The 16211-nt window shown below is 43.5% G+C and overlaps 1 long non-coding RNA gene across 3 annotated transcripts in view; it reads left to right on the top strand.

Moving 5' to 3' along the window:
• Positions 1-1165: 1165 nt before the first annotated feature.
• LOC111145666 overlaps positions 1166-16211 on the top strand; it is a 31329-nt gene continuing 16283 nt past the window's right edge. For 2 of the 3 annotated variants that reach the window (XR_002640490.1, XR_002640489.1), the window contains exons 1-2: positions 8853-8965; positions 9964-10258. This is a non-coding gene — a long non-coding RNA (uncharacterized LOC111145666). Of the gene's footprint in view, positions 1413-8852; positions 8966-9963; positions 10259-16211 lie in introns of those variants that run through there. The other variant, XR_002640491.1, reaches the window with a different exon arrangement.

Raw genomic sequence — 16211 nt, 5'->3', positions numbered from 1 at the left:
AATATTTTATTTGAACCTTGCATCTTTATGCATAAGTGAAATGGGCTTCTGCTGTCTTTTGAGTTGTCATTGATTGGGTTTACTTCGGTAAGTCCTTAGTGAGGTACCAAATCTGAAATATGTAGGCAAATTGTTTTTCTTGTTATCCTTCCTTCCAGTTTAGGACTTTCTGAAGCTAGGACCAGCCCTCCCGACTCCCAACATACACACATATCCCAAGGCGCCCATACAATCCCAGTATGGGGATAATTCCTAGTATTTCGATCCTGCTACCGGGCTTACTGGTACTAAGGGTGATTGAAAGAGCACATTAATGATGGTTTTAGCTCAAAGAAATATTATTTAGTAATTGAGGATGTCGGTCAATAGCTGTGAGGCTCCCTCTCTGTGAGCCTCAATTTCCTTACATAGAGAACGAAATCATTAAAACACCTAAGACAAGTTTAGAGACGTGCATAAAATGTGTGGAAAGCAACAATGGCTGAGACAACACAAGTGCTAACGACTCTGGCTAGCACCATCCCCGCTGTCACTGCTTCCGCGACAGCAGCAGACGCGGGCGGGCGGCGAGGGCGCGGTGCCCACGGTCAGCAGCCCGACCCCCTAAGCCCTACTGCCGGGTCCTGGTCTCTGCTCTGACCCGCGTTAGAAGGCCCGTGCCTCCCTCGCGGCTGAAAATGAGAGGAATCCCACCCGCCCCACTGAGCGGGTGGCGGCCCAACCGCGTTCACCGACGCGAATGCCGGGAACCTATCTAGCCTCGCTCACAAGCCCGCGATGAGTGGCTGCTTTTATGACTGTTATTCACTTTCTCCGGGCCCAGCAACAAAGGTATGCCGACACAAGTGGCCGCCGGACAAGTTCCCGAAGTTATGGAAGAGAGCTGCACCAGCCCGCCTTCCAACCCCGGCCAAACTCCGTACGCGGCGCGAGAAACGAGACAGGTCGACTAAAATGTCCGCCCTGTGCGCAGGCGTAGCACTGGCGGCCCTGGCTCGAGGCCCCGCCCCCAAGCTCGCGCTTGTCCGTTCCCTCCTTGGGTTTGAAGCTCGGGATTGACCCAGAGGCGTTTCCGGCTCTGATTGGTCGAAGTGGAGTCACGAAGGCTCCGGCTCCTTCCGGAGTGTGTGTGTCCAACGGGCCTCAGTCGCCAGTCGCGGTTGGGAGGGCGCGGTAGACTCCTTGGCGCCTGCGGGCTGCTGCGGGCAGCACTGGCAGAGTGCGGTGGCTCTGGGTGGGCGGGGCCGTACACCCGCGGTCTTCTCTCCAGGCGGGACGAGGCTGTGCTAACGGGTTACTTTGAGAAGTGGCGGTTCTAGGTTCTGGTGTGAGACTCCTTCTTTGGGCAGTGTATTTGGATGGCTCAGAAATGGGCGCCGCTCCACTTAACCCCGAGTTCTCAGTCTGGAAAGGTAAAGACACTTGAATTGTAGGTAGTGATCTTTTACCCGTAAGGGGTTTTATTTTGGATATGTGTGCTTTCCTTTGAGCTGCTGGTAGTGGAATCAATTTTTTAAAAATCTCGAAATTATTTGAAAACGCGTGTTGAGGGACGCCTGGGTGGCTCAGTTGGTTAAGCAGCTGCCTTCGGCTCAGGTCATGATCCTAGCGTCCTAGGATCGAGTCCCACATCGGGCTCCTTGCTCGGCGGGGAGCCTGCTTCTCCCTCTGCCTCTGCCTGCCATTCTGTCTTCCTGTGCTCGCTCGTTCTCTCTCCCTCTCTGACAAAAAAAAAAAAAAAAAAAAAGAAAACGCGTGTTGAAGGGAACAGAATGAGAGGGAAAGGGAGGAAGTCTTGGAAGCTTGCCTAATACCTGGAGGATTTCTAGACCGTGGCAAAAGGCAAGGTATGGGGCATCTGACCTACAAATAGATGCCAAAAATAATTTTTTTCTCTGCATTTTGATATTCACTAGTGTGAGTAAAAGATTCCAAATGAAAGTAACTTTAGGGTGAGGTTTGCCATGTTTATGACAAATAGAAACTTATTCCAGATACTAGAGGAAAATACGCATAGCGTGGAATGTTGAAGGCCCTGTGATGACCCCAATGTGGTGTTCACTTTAAGCAGGGAAAAGGTCCAGGTGAACTGAAGAAAATGAGTCTCTTTTTAAAAAAAAATATTTATTTATTTGACAGAGATCGCAAGTAGGCAGAAAGGCAGGCAGTGAGAGAGGGGGAAGCAGGCTCCAGGGGGAAGCAGGCTCCTTGCGGAGCAGAGAGCCCCGATGTGGGGCTTGATCCCGGGACCCTTGGAATCGTGACCTGAGCTGAAGGCAGAGGCTTTAACCCACTGAGCCACCCAGGTGCCCAGAAAATGAGTCTTTTTCCGAAGTAGATAAAGGTGGGGAAGATGAGACCCTGTAAGAGGACTGTGACTGTAGAGATGAGGTAATTGTGTATATACAGTGCGGAGCAGAATGACTTACTAATGTCAACAACCAAAATCCAGAGTAAAACAGTTGAACTGGGGGCGCCTGGGTGGCTCAGTGGGTTAGGCCTCTGCCTTCAGCTCAGGTCATGGTCCCAGGGCCCTGGGATCGAGCCCCGCATCGGGCTCTCTGCTCCGCAGGGAGCCTGCTTCCTCCTCTCTCTCTGCTTGCCTCTCTGCCTACTTGTGATCTCTGTCTGTCAAATGAATAAAATATTAAAAAAAACAAAACAAAACAGTTGAACTGCCTTGTTTAATCTGAAAAGTGGTATTGTGAACACTTTCTGACTTACTTTCACAAGTCCACGCTACCTAGACTCAATATCAAATTCTGACCCAGTCATTTTTAGGGGGAAAAAAATTGCAGACCACTCCCATGAACATAGATGCAAAAATTCCGAATGGAATGGTGGCAAATTAAATACCAGTGTCAACTGAAAAGAAGAGTACATTGTGAGAAGTGAGGTTTCTTTTGGGGGAATGCAGAAGTATTTTGTGTTTGAAAAGTGATATTGGTTGCCCAGAAGCACGGGTTTGATAGAAAATCTCTTGATTCTTAAAATTACTTCATTAAATTCCATTAGTTTGTGTGCCCGCCAGACATCTGTGTTTTCAGATTTATTTTTTGGATAAATATTTAGGTCCCTACTATGTTCTCTGTTTCTGGTTGGGAGCCTCTGTGTGAGTATTGAATATGGATAGGTTTAAGTTGACTCCTAAAAGAATTGAGGTGGATGAGTGGGTACACAGCCCATGGTAATAGGTGACAGAGAAGGGATTGTTAGGGCCAATTTAATGGTAAAACCTGTTTAACTATTAGGGCCTGCTTAGCCAGAGCAACTCCATATTGCCTAGGTAGCCATATTGTTGTTTACACCCACGGGCTTCATTCCAGGAATAAACGCCCCTGTAGTTCCTGGTATGGTTCCGGGTATCGATTCCGGGAATAAACTCCTTAACAATAGAAGTCACGTACCTTGGGTCTACGGTTATGCCCTATCAAACCAGCCTGTGAGATCGGGAGGGGGTCGCTCTCTTCGGAGGTGGCCCTGGCCGGTCAGTCTGACTTCTAATGCTTGGCATAGAATAAGGCTTTGCATAACTTTCACTTGCCTCAGCCTTGTTCCTTTGATAATGGACCCCAACAGGATTATACAGGGTTTTGCTGAATCCAAAGCCCCTACCCCTTCCTGATTCATTTTTTTTGTACCCCCCCGCACACACACTCCTGCTACCGCCCCCAAGCAACTTATTTTGGGAAAGACAGGCGGCCACTTGTATAATAGAAACTTTATTCAACCCTATTCAGGCTAGTAGTTGTTTTAATCAATCAAAAGTAAATTATCCGTACATACCTTTTGATTTTAATGTAAAACATGTCAAATGTGGGGGTGCTTGGGTAGCTCAGTTGGTTAAACGTCTGCCTTCAGCTCAGGGCATGATACCGGGGTCCTGGGATGGAGTGCCGAGCTGGAGGACTGCTTTGCTCTCTCTTGCTGTCAAATAAATAAAAATCCTAAGGAAAAAAAAATGTTAAATGTGTATTCACTTATGAATATTTTGATGTGGGACTAAGGCCTTGTTTTTGACTTTGGATTCAGTGTTGGAATATTTTGTCTCCCAGTACAAAGTACTCCCGTAAGTGCAGCTTCTGTAATTTGAAGTTTGTTTCTTTTTTTCTTTTTCAGTTTTTATTTAGGTAGTCTCTGCATCCAACGTGGGGCTGAACTCACAACCCCGAGATCAAGAGTTGTATTCTTTTCCACCTGAGCCAGACAGGCACCCCAAAGTTTTGTTTCTTTAAAGCAAAGCAAAACCTTAAAAACTGCTAGTAAAGCAATTTCAATACTCCTACATTTTTACCATTTTTACCATCCTTTTATGGTTGCTCACCCACACCTAATTTGACTACTGTGTGTGTGTGTGTGTGTGTGTTTTAAGATTTTTATTTATTTGACAGAGAGAAATCACAAGCAGGCAGAGAGGCAGGCAGAGAGAGGGAAGCAGGCTCCCCACTGAGCAGAGAGCCGGATGCGGGGCTTGATCCCAGGACCCTGAGACCATGACCTGAGCTGAAGGCGGAGGCATAACACACTGAGCCACTCAGGGGCCCCTTAAGTTTCATCAAATAGGTCTGAAGCATTCAATGTTGTTTTCAGAGATTCGGTAACTTACTTTTTGCATTGATCTGATTGGTTCATATGATTTTATTATGGAATCGAAACTGCAACTATGACAGCCAAATATGGGTTTGGAACAAACACAATGGATGCTTATTGGGGATGTACTTTAGCCTACGACAACAGACATGACCAGGTGTTCTGTGAGCACCATAGAGGAGCCTGCTAGCCACACCTGCTTGGTATTTCGTGGACCTCAAGTTAGTAAGTCCTGTTTGGAATGGAGACTGTCATTTAATCTAGCCATAGATCTAGGTTCGTATGATTTGGTTAAGTAGACATAGTTAGACACAGTTAAGAGAACATCTATTGTTTTGTGATGTTTACTATACACTGCATTAGCTTATGTAGCAATAAGCCAGAAAATTCTTGGTGAATGCAACTTTTGCTTTGGAACCCAGACTCTTATTCTTGGAAGAAAACAGGAGTGGTCACGTTATATCCTCCCTAGGCTGATATGCATGTGATGTGGTTCTGGACTGTTCACAGTGGTCACCCTTGGTCATTCCCTTTAAAAGTGTGATTGATTGATTTTTTAAAAAGATTTTATTTATTTATTTGTCAGAGAGAGCACAAGCAGGGGGAGCTGCAGCTAGAGGAAGAAGCAGGTTCCTTGCTGACCAAGGAGTCCAAAGCAGGACTTGATCCCAGGACCCTGAGATCATGACCTGAGCCAAAGGCAGATGCTTAATGGACTGAGCCACCCAGGCATCCCTAAAGTGTGATTCCTATAATGGTTTTCTCTGATCAGTGCAGCATATAGAAGTATGCTCATAGTTAGATGAACTTTTAGGTTATTCAGACCCCAAAGTTGGCTCATTGAAATTATTTCATTAAAGCCCTTATCTCTTCGGATGCCTGGCTGGCTCAGTTGGAAAAGCATGCTACTCTTTTTTTTTTTTTTTAAAGATTTTATTTATTTACTTGACAGAGATCACAAGTAGGCAGAGAGGCAGGCAGAGAGCGGGGGAAGTAGGCTCCCCACCTAGCAGAGAGCCTGATATGGGGTTTGATCCCAGGACCCTGAGGCGATGACCTGAGCTGAAGGCAGATGCTTAACCCACTGAGCCACCCAGGTGCCCCAGATTAGGGCCTACTCTAATGATCCCATTTTAACTTAATTACTTCTTTAAAAGCCTGTCTCCAAGTACAGTAACATTCTTAGATACTGTGGATTAAGACTTTGACATACGGATTTTAGTGGAATATAGTTCAGCTCATAACACCAGTAATGCCTTCCCTCCGTTGTGACATTGTTCCTAGTTAACACTGGCAAGGTGAAGACATTTGTTTTATGTATTACCCATAGTTCTTAATTTTGTCCTTCTGTGTATGGTGAGAAATCATTCAATGCTTTGCTAAAATTTTAATCTTTAAAAAAAAAGAGATTGATTTATTTGAGAGAGAACTCTCATGTGCTTGCACGTGAGTGTGGGGGGAGGGGCAGACGGAGAGAGAGGAAAAACTCAAGCAGATTCCATGCTGAGTTTAGAGCCCAATGCGGGGTTTGACCTCATGGTCCTGAGATCATGACCTCAGTCAAAACCAAGAGTCAGGTGCTTAACTGACTGTGCCACCCAGGCGCCCCTAACATTTTTATCTTTAGTTTTATAGTACCATACCCAATTATAAGTAGCTGTGGGTTGGAATTGATGGTGCAATTAGGAAGCATGAGGCCCAATCTTTGAGGCTTGGCTCTCACTCCTCCTCTGTATGTTCCAGGTGCCTGTTGTGGGGGGCTGTTCACTTTGTGTTTATTTGTATGTGAAGAGTTGGCACTCTAGGGGTGCCTGGCTGGCCAGTTGGTGGAGCACGTGACTCTTGATCTCAGGGTTGTGATTTCAACCCCCACGGTAGGTGTAGAGATTACTTAAAAATAAAATCTTAGGGACGCCTGGGTGGCTCAGTTGGTTAAGCAGCTGCCTTCGGCTCAGGTCATGATCCCAGCGTCCCGGGATCGAGTCCCACATCGGGCTCCTTGCTCGGCAGGGAGCCTGCTTCTCCCTCTGCCTGCCATTCTGTCTGCCTGTGCTTGCTCTCTCTCCCTCTCTCTCTGACAAATAAATGAATAAAATCTAAAAAAAAAAAAAAAATCTTAAAAAAAAAAAGCAAACAAACCGAAAAACAAAACAAAGAGTTGGCACTCTTAGTGGCATGTGGAACCACCCAAACAGTAGTTGACTTGGTATATTTTCCTAGGCCAGTAGTTTGGAAACTTCTAGAAACCTAGTTCCTTCCCTCTAAAGGATTTGATAGCTCTAAGTGTAGTCTAGGATTTTTTTTTCTTTTTCTTTTCCTGTTTCTTTAGACAAGTTTGCCAGGTGGTTCTGGGAGCTCTCTTACTACACGCTGAGAAACTCGTCTCTGAGAGCTCAGCGTAGATGCTGGCACAAGTACATGACTGAATCGTGTACTTGCTGACTGTACAGCATGGTGGTAACCTCGTGGGCTCAGGCATTGTGTAGGTACAATATTTGGGCACAGTAAAAGCCCAAGTGGAAAACAAGGGGATTTTTTACTGCAGTTTGGCATTACACAATGCCAGAATTTCAGTGGAATTTTCTTTTAGTGACATTGTTTCTGAACTGTTCGAGTTCTTTTTTTTTTCTTTCTTTTTTAAAATTTTACCTTCTTATATGGCTGCTGGTGGCAAATATAGGTCCTGTATCACTTCTTCTTTTTTGCCCAGTTGCATTTTCTCTTTCTCACTTCTTTTGTATCAGAAGAGTATTTCCTGGGTGTGAGCGTATTTTATAGTACTCAGACCGTCTTGGTAAAAACAAAAAGATAATAATAATAGTAAACATTCATTGAGTACTCATTGTACCGGGCATTGTTCTTTGTTCCTTATTTAGATGAATTCATGGAATCTGTTAAGACAGCCCTCAGTGGTAATTAATTAATTATTTATTTATTTAAGATTTTTATTTATTTATTTGACAGAGAGAGATCACAAGTAGGCAGAGAGGCAGGCAGAGAGAGAGGAAGAGAAGCAGGCTCCCCGCTGAGCAGAGAGCCCGACGCGGGGCTCGATCCTAGGACCCCGGGATCATGACCCGAGCCAAAGGCAGAGGCCCAACCCACTGAACCACCCAGGCGCCCCAAGACAGCCCTCAGTGGTAATTATTGACATTATCCCCATTTCATGAAGGAGAATATTTAGGCACAGAGAAGTTAAGTGATGTGCCCGATATCACACAGAAAATGGCAGAGCTAGGATTTGAGCCCAGCACTTTGGGCTCAGAGCCTCTGCCACAGCTTTTGTCAATTGTGTTACTTTTGTGTTAACTGTATTTTATAATATTGTTGCAATTTCAGTAAATAGGATTTCCATTTGCATTAAAAAGTCTTATCCTAATAGCTCCTAATAAAGTCTTCTCCTAGTTGTTGTGGGGGACCATCAAGTGGATTGCGGCTACGTAACAGCAATAGTTTGCTAACACATTCTTTTTTTTTTTTTTTAAGATTTTATTTATTTATTTGACAGACAGAGATCACAAGTAGGCACAGAGGCAGGCAGAGAGAGGGAGGGGAAGCAGGCTCCCTGCTGAGCAGAGAGCCTGATGCGGGGCTTGGTCCCACGATCCCAGGACTCTGGGACCATGACCTGAGCCGAAGGCAGAGGCTCTAACCCACTGAGCCACCCAGGCGCCCCTTGCTAACACATTCTTCATTAGGAGTGGTATTTTTGTTCCAGTTCACACATGCAGATGGCTCTTTCTTCAAACAAAAATTCCAAACCTTATAATTTCAAGCTTCATTTTCTATAGCTTTTAGTTAAATTCAGTCAGTTGCTGAACAGAAAAATGATAAGGATTTCAGTAGGTGAATTAGCACTGACTCTTCTTAGTCCTTGCTCTAGAACAGGGTTTCTCAATTTTGGTGCTATTGACACCAAATAATTCTTTCTTGTGGGGGACCGTCAAGTGGATTGTTGTGGGGGGCCATCAAGTGGATTGTGGCTACGTAACAGCAGGCCTGAATTCTACCCATGTCATTCTAGGAGCACTCTCTAGCCCTTCTCAGACTTGCTCAGGAGTGAGAACCACTCCTCCTCTCTGGTTACTTTATGGCATTTGTGTTGCTAGTTGCTGGAGCCTTGGTTTTAAATTGTGAATGACTCACCATTGATTTCCACTTTCACATCTAGTAAGACTAGCCAACCCGAAGTCATGTGCTTTTTGATCTTACCTAGGAGTTTTTTTTTCCTTTTCTTTTACATCTCTGTAGGAAGTTCGGGTTTGTGAATTTTAAATTTGCTCATGACCAGGGAAGAGCCTTGAGACTTAGTGAGACAAACGTCCTTGGGTATGAAATTAAATTAAGAAAACCGAAAAGAAAGGATGTAAGAAAGGTATGCAAACAAGTTTATTTGTTGATAGATACCTGTATATCTAGCCAACTTTGGGTCAAGAATGAGTCTCGGATTCTTACTCATGCAAGTAGTCTGTTACCATTGGGTCACTTCCTTGCACAGCGCAAACTTTGCATACATTACTCTCGCCCTCTGTGCTCGAGCTGCATGGCTCACCTCCCCTGTCATAATGTTCTTTGTCTCCAGGACTCATTCCCTGGTTACCTGCAGCCCATCCATAGAATCTCAGTTTAAGGGTCACTTCCTCAGGATCAGAAAAATTTTCCCTTACTTCCAGACTAGGTTAAGTCATTTTGGGGTGGGGGAAGGGTGCTTGGGGGAACTTTTTTTTTTTGAGAGAGAGAGAGAGAGAGAGTGTGTGTGAGCATGGAGGGGCAGAGGGAGAAGGAGAGAAAGAATCTTTAAACAGGTTCCACACTGAGCGTGGAGCCCAACATGGGGCTCAGTCCCACAACTCTGAGATCAGGACCTGAGCTGAAATAAAGAGTTGGATGCTTAATCGACTGAGCCACCCAGGTGCCCCTCTTCTTCTTTTTTTTAACTTTATTTATTTATTTTAAGTAATCTCTCCACCCACCATGGGGCTCAAACTCACTACCCGGAGATCAAGAGTCTCATGTTCATCTATCTGAGCCAGCCAGGTGCCCCTAGCTTAAGTCTTTACTGGGTGTTCTCCTTTCCCTTTTTACTTTTCCTTCTTGGCACTCACCAGAGTTTGTAATTATATGACTATTTGCTTAATAGCCTTTCCCCCCAACAAGACCACTTTCCTGACAGTTGAGGCCAAGTCTGTATTTTCGTAGAGCATGTAGCACGGGCCCTCACCCAGATATATGTTGAAAGATTTGTTAAATGAAGGAATATGTATTGCTTTTGACACCTTCAATTCCTGGAGAAGTATTTTTTCTCCTTTAGAGAACTTTAGATACTTCATTAGATCTGAACTTGGACTAAAAATACTCTTTTGTGTTATGTAGATCAGAATGTCAAAACACTTTTCGAGAACCTGCCTGACAAAGTCATTCAACATGAGTTAAAAGAAGTGTTTAAGGATGCCTTTCAAGTCAGATTGGTGAGCAAGGATGGGACGAGTAAAAGTGTATTTTGTACCTATATTGAAAAAGAATATATTTCTACTGGATTCAGACATAACAGAATTTCATTACATTCTCCTTAACTGCTTAAGGAAAGAAAAAAGAAGAGAAAAGAAAAGAAAAGAAAAGAAAAAAAAGAACCAACAACCCAGGAAAAATAGTGGCAAATTATAAACAGGTAGGTCACAGAAAAGGAATTTTCTTTTGAACTTAAGATACTTATCCTCACTCATACTAAAAGAATTATAAATTAAAATGCAATTTTAATTAATTTATTTAGATGTAACATTTTACCTATTAGATACTAACAATCAAAAAGTTATTCCACGGGGCGCCTGGGTGGCTCAGTTGGTTGAGCAACTGCCTTCGGCTCAGGTCATGATCCTGGAGTCCTGGGATCGAGTCCCACATCGGACTCCCTGCTCGGCGGGGAGTCTGCTTCTCCCGCTGATCTCTCTCTCCTCTCATGCTCTCTCTCTCTCTCTCTCTCAAATAAATAAATTAAAAAAAAAAAAAGTTATTCCACAGTATCGAAGAGGGTTGGAGAAACTGGCATGCTTGGACATTGTTGGTGGAAGGGAAATTGCTGAAGTCTCTGTGGAGATGAGTTAGTATCTATCAGTTGTGTTGCTTGTACCATTTTATGGGGCAGTACGAATCCTAAGAATTTATCCCACAGATAGACAAGTGTGACATAATATATTACAGAGTTGGCTGATGCAAAATTAGAATTAGCCTGAATATCTATCAATAGAAAACTGGCTAAAATTTTCTGGTAGGTCCAAAAGACATTATACCATGCAGTTGTAAAAAGAAGTGAGACATTACTTTGTGTGCTGATGGGAAAGAAACTCCAATATAAAGGCAAAATATAGAACAGTGTGTATATGATATTCTCTTTTTTTATGTAAAAACATAACGGAGGACAAACCTACACAAAAATGAACTCAAAATAGATCAAAGACCTAAATGTAAGAGCTGAAACAAAACTATGGTGAAAACACAGGAGTAAATCCTTGTGATCTTAGGTTAGGGTATCATGCAGGCAATAAAAGATTGATAAGTTGGGCTTTATCAAAATTAAAAACATTTGTACTTCAAAGGACACTACACAAAAATCAAAACAACTCTGCAGACTGGGAAAAAATATGGCAAATTGTGTATCCGATGAGAGCCTTGGATTCGGAATATGTGAAGAACTCTCACAACTCAGTCATAAGACTACCCAATTGAAAAATGGGCAAAAAGCTTGAATGGGTATTGCTCCAAACAAAGTATATGAATGGCCAATAAGAACATGAAAAGATGCTCCAGGAGTTGGTAAGGAAATGCAAGTCAAAACCATGATGTGATTCCCACTTCCCACCCATCAGAGTGGCTGATGATGAGAGAGGCAGACAATAGCATGTGTTGGCAAGGTGAAGGGGACATTGGAACCCACATTCGTTGCCAGTGGGAATGTAAAACAAAATAGTGCAGTTGCTGGGGAAAACGGTTTAGCAGTTTCTCAAAATGTTAAACAGAGAGTCGCCATATGGTGCGGCAATTCTACTACTCGGTGTGAACGTAATGAAAACCTATAGCCACTCGCTTCTACACATGTTCAGATCACCTTCATTCGTAATAGCCGAAAAGTGGAAACAACTCCAAATGTCCACCAGCTGATGGATGGATAAATAAAATGTGTCATTTCCACACAAGGTGACATTATCCTGCCATAAAAAGGAATGATGGACTGACACATGCTACATCTTGGATGAGTCTGGAAAACATCAGGCCAAGTGAAAGAAGGCAGGCACAAAGGATTGCATATTCGTGTGATCCCATTTATCCGAAATGTCCAGAATGGGCAAGTAGCATGGTAGTTGGGCCGGGCCCTGGGAATGAGTTGGAGGGAATGAGGAGGGACTGCTGATGGATACTTTGGGAGAGGATAAAAATATTCTAAAATTAGATCATGGTGATGATTATAGAATGCTGTAAACATACTAGAAATCATTATATACTTTGTTATTATTTTGTTTAAAGATTTCATTTTTAAGTAATCGCTACACCCAGTGTGGGACTTGAATTCGCAACCCTGAGATCAAGAGTTACATGCTGGGGTGCCTGGGTGGCTCAGTGGGTTAAAGCCTCTGCCTTCAGCTCGGGTCATGATCCCAGGGTCCTGGGATGGAGCACCGCATCGGGCTCTCTGCTCAGCAGGGAGCCTGCTCCCCCGCCCCTGCCTGCCTCTCTGCCTACTTGTGATCTCTGTCTGTCAAAAAAATAAATAAAATCTTAAAAAAAAAAAAAAAGAGTTACATGCTCCACCGACTGAGCCAGCCAGGCATCCCTTACTGTACACGTTAACCAGATGCATTTTATGATATGTAAAGTACATCTCAGGCAAGCTTTGAAAGGTAGAGTGTGTATGTGTGTACATTTATATGTATGGCGTGTTGCCTGTAAGGATAGAAATTGGGCAGAAGGCACGCACACTTTACCGTATTCTTTTCTCTCTTTTGCAGTTTGAATCCTGCATGTGTGTCACTAATTCAGAAGATGAAAGGACTAAATGTTGACTCTTCGTTCTTCTCTCCCCCACACCATCTCCACAACTGCAGGATTGCATATGTTGATTTCAAGTCACAGGCTGATGCAGAAAGAGCCTTGGACTAGAAACAAGGAGCAGAGGTCAGTGGGCTTGCCATAGTTCTGGGCCACGCTGGAGAGAAAAGCCAAGGCCAAGAAGGGAGGGGGGAGACGCACAGCACATAGAGAAGTAAGGGATGTTAACGTGCTGTAGACTGAGGCTTGCCAGGGTTGTCAGCAGAGTCCCCCAGAGAGGGGCTTACAGGGGGAGAGGGACACTTCCATACAATGTCTCCCTGTATCAAAAATGTGTAAGTCATCCTCCTATCAAGCAAATGAGTAGTGTCCTAGTTAACTGTAACCACAAAATCTGCAAAAACATGGCACTTTGAGGTCCATCAGCTCCCCAAGAAGGGGATTCTGTTTGGACAGGTTCTTAAACCTGTGGTTTCAGAATTCGAGATTTAATTCTCTTCAAGTAGAGTTTTTGTCTGCTTTAAACCAGAGATCCCAAACCAGTGTCCCTAAGCTGCCTAATTTGATGGGTAGATGTGGTATATATAATATTTTCAGGAAAAAGAATTTATTATGTATCATGAAATTTCACATTGGTAGTATCCCTCATCTGCCTAATCTGATGGGTAGATGTTGTAGCTTATCTAGTATTTACAGGAAAAAAACCCAATCTATTACTAATATTTTTAAGAATCAAGGACTTTCAGGTAGAATTCTGGATTTCCAGCTTCTTTTGCTGGGGCCTCAAAATTGATGGCCTGGGGCTGCGTTCCTGCGTGTCTGCAGTCACCTGCACAAGGACAATCAGAGATTTCTTCTTAGTCATGCCCTACAGTCCCCAAGCCCCCACAATTTACTCAGTTCTCCCCTACTTCGAAGGAGTGAACTGCACACTTCCACTTTGCAAAAATAGAGTCTCTACGTTTCTCTTGCAAAGTAGTACTTTTCTATCTGTAAAGGTGACATTTTAATATTTCTTATGTGTTTGTGTGTTCCAAAAGTGGGAAAACAAAAGCTAAAACAAGAAAGCCATGTGTTTCAAGAAAAATAGGAACAAGCTTATTTCTTTGTGGAGGTTAAGAATGTTCCTACGTGTTTAATATGCAAAGTGTGCCGGTGTCGATGGAATTGAACCTCAGACGCCATTATGAAACAATCCACAGAAGGAACCATGATGGATATACTCAAAAGATGTGTGATAGGGGCGCCTGGGTGGCTTAGTGGGTTAAAGCCTCTGCCTTCGGCTCAGGTCATGATCCCAGGATCCTGGGATCGAGCCCCGTATCGGGCTCTCTGCTCAGCGGGGAGCCTGCTTTCTCCTCTCTCTCTGCCTGCCTCTCTGCCTACTTGTGATCTTTGTCTGTCAAATAAATAAATAAAATCTTTAAAAAAAAAGATGCGTGATAAAAAACTTAAACGAACTGAAAAAGAGACTGAAATTTCAACACGACTTACTTTTGAGAGTTAATAAAATAAATGCCCCCGCTAGGAAATGCAGTTATGTGTTAAGTAAGAAAATTGCCTGGGCATCGAAACCTTTTACAGATGGTCTAAGTTGTTTTTTTTTTTTAAGATTTTTTTTTTTTTAATTTATTTGACAGAGATCGCAAGTTGGCAGAGGGGGGTGGGGCGGGAAGTAGGCTCCCCGCTGAGCAGAGAGCCTGATGCAGGGCTTGATCCTAGGACCCTGAGATCATGACCTGAGTCAAAGGCAGAGGCTTAACCCACGAGCCACCCAGGCACCCCCAGATGGTAAGTTTATAAAGGAATGTCTGTTGAGTGCAGCGGAACAGAGACAAGCATTTGCCAGTCTAAGACTAAGTGGTAATACTGTTAAGCATCATGTTGACAGGCTCATGAAAGGGTCAATGGAGATAATGCCCTCCGAGTTGGCTATATTTATTTGTGCTGTTGATGACGCTTTCGATGGGATGGAAGAACTTTTGGACGTGGTTCCCATGTCAGGAAATGACTGACTTGTCTATATTTATTTGTGCTGTTGATGACGCTTTCGATGGGATGGAAGAACTTTTGGACGTGGTTCCCATGTCAGGAAATGACTGACTTGTCTATATTATCGGGCTCTCTGCTTGGCAGGGAGCCTGCTTCCTCCTCTCTCTCTCTCTGCCTGCTTCTCTGCCTACTTGTGATCTCTCTCTGTCAAATAAATAAATAAAATAAAAAAAAAAAGTGACATCTTGGGGTGCCTGGGTGGCGGCTCAGTCAGTTGGGCAGCTGCCTTTGGCTCAGGTCATGATTCCAGGGTCCTGGGATCGAGTCCTGCATCAGGCTTCCTGCTCAGTGGGGAGCCTGCCTCTCCCTCTCCCTCTGCCTGCTGCTCCCCCTACTTGTGCTCTTTCTCTTTCTCTCTAATAAATAAATACACTCTTAAAAAAATAAAATCTTCCCATTTGCAACAATGTGGATATAACTAGAGGGCATTATGCTAACTGAAATAAGTCAGTCAGAGAAAGACAAATACCATATGATTTCACTAATATGTGAAATTTAAGAAACAAAACAGAGGATCAGATGGGAAGGGAGGGAAAAATAAGGCAAAATCAGAGAGGGAGACAAACCGTAGAGACTCTTAACTATAGGAAACAAGCTGAGGGTTGCAGGAGGGGAGGTGGGTGGTGGGATGGGGTAACTGGGTGATGGGCATTAAAGAGGACATGTGATGTAATGAGCACTGGGTGTTCTATGCAACTGATGAATCTCTGAACTCTACCTTGAAGCTAATAATACATTGTATATTAATTAAGTGAATTTAAATAAAAGCTTTAATAAAAGAGGTTCTCTATCATATATATATTTAAAGATTTTATTTATTAGAGAGAGACAGAGAGGAGGAAGAGGAGGAGAGGGAGAGAAGCAGACTCCCTGCTGAGTGCAGAGCCAGCCATGGGGCTGGACATGGAGCTCAATGCAGGACTCAACCTCATGACCCTGAGATCATGACCTGAGCCTAAATCAAGAGTTGGACACTTAACTGTCTGAACCACACAGGTGCCCCCTATCATATATATTTTTAAGTTTATTTATAATCTCTACACCCAATGTGGGGCTTGAACTCATGACCCTAAGATCAAGAGTTGCCTGTTCTTCTGACTGAGCCAGCCAGGCACCCTGAGGTTCTCTATTATAGATTTTAAATGATTTAAGAAATATTAACCAAATGTAATATGTGGAAATTTTTGAATTTTTTTTTTGGAAATTTCTGAATTCTAGTTCAAGCAAACCTAAGGTAAAAAGACATTTTTGAGACAGGAAATTGAACACAGACTAGATATTAGATGGCATCAGGCCAATAGCACTTTACCATACATAATAAAGTGTCTATAGGTGGAATGATAGGATGCCTAGGATTCACATTAAAATACTCAAGGAAAAAAAAAGGGAGAGGAGGAGTAAAGTGAGGCAAGGAATAGTTTGAAATAAATTGGCAAAAATACTGAAGTTTTGAGTGCCTGAGTGGGTCAATAGGTTAAGCATCTGCCCTTGGCTTAGGTCATGATCCTGCAGTCCTGGGATCAAGCCCC

The sequence above is a fragment of the Enhydra lutris genome, unplaced genomic scaffold (assembly GCF_002288905.1).
Source record: "Enhydra lutris kenyoni isolate GAN:26980312 unplaced genomic scaffold, ASM228890v2 scaffoldscaffold1, whole genome shotgun sequence".
Classification (NCBI taxonomy): domain Eukaryota; kingdom Metazoa; phylum Chordata; class Mammalia; order Carnivora; family Mustelidae; genus Enhydra; species Enhydra lutris.
This window is presented reverse-complemented; position numbering and strand designations above follow the sequence as displayed.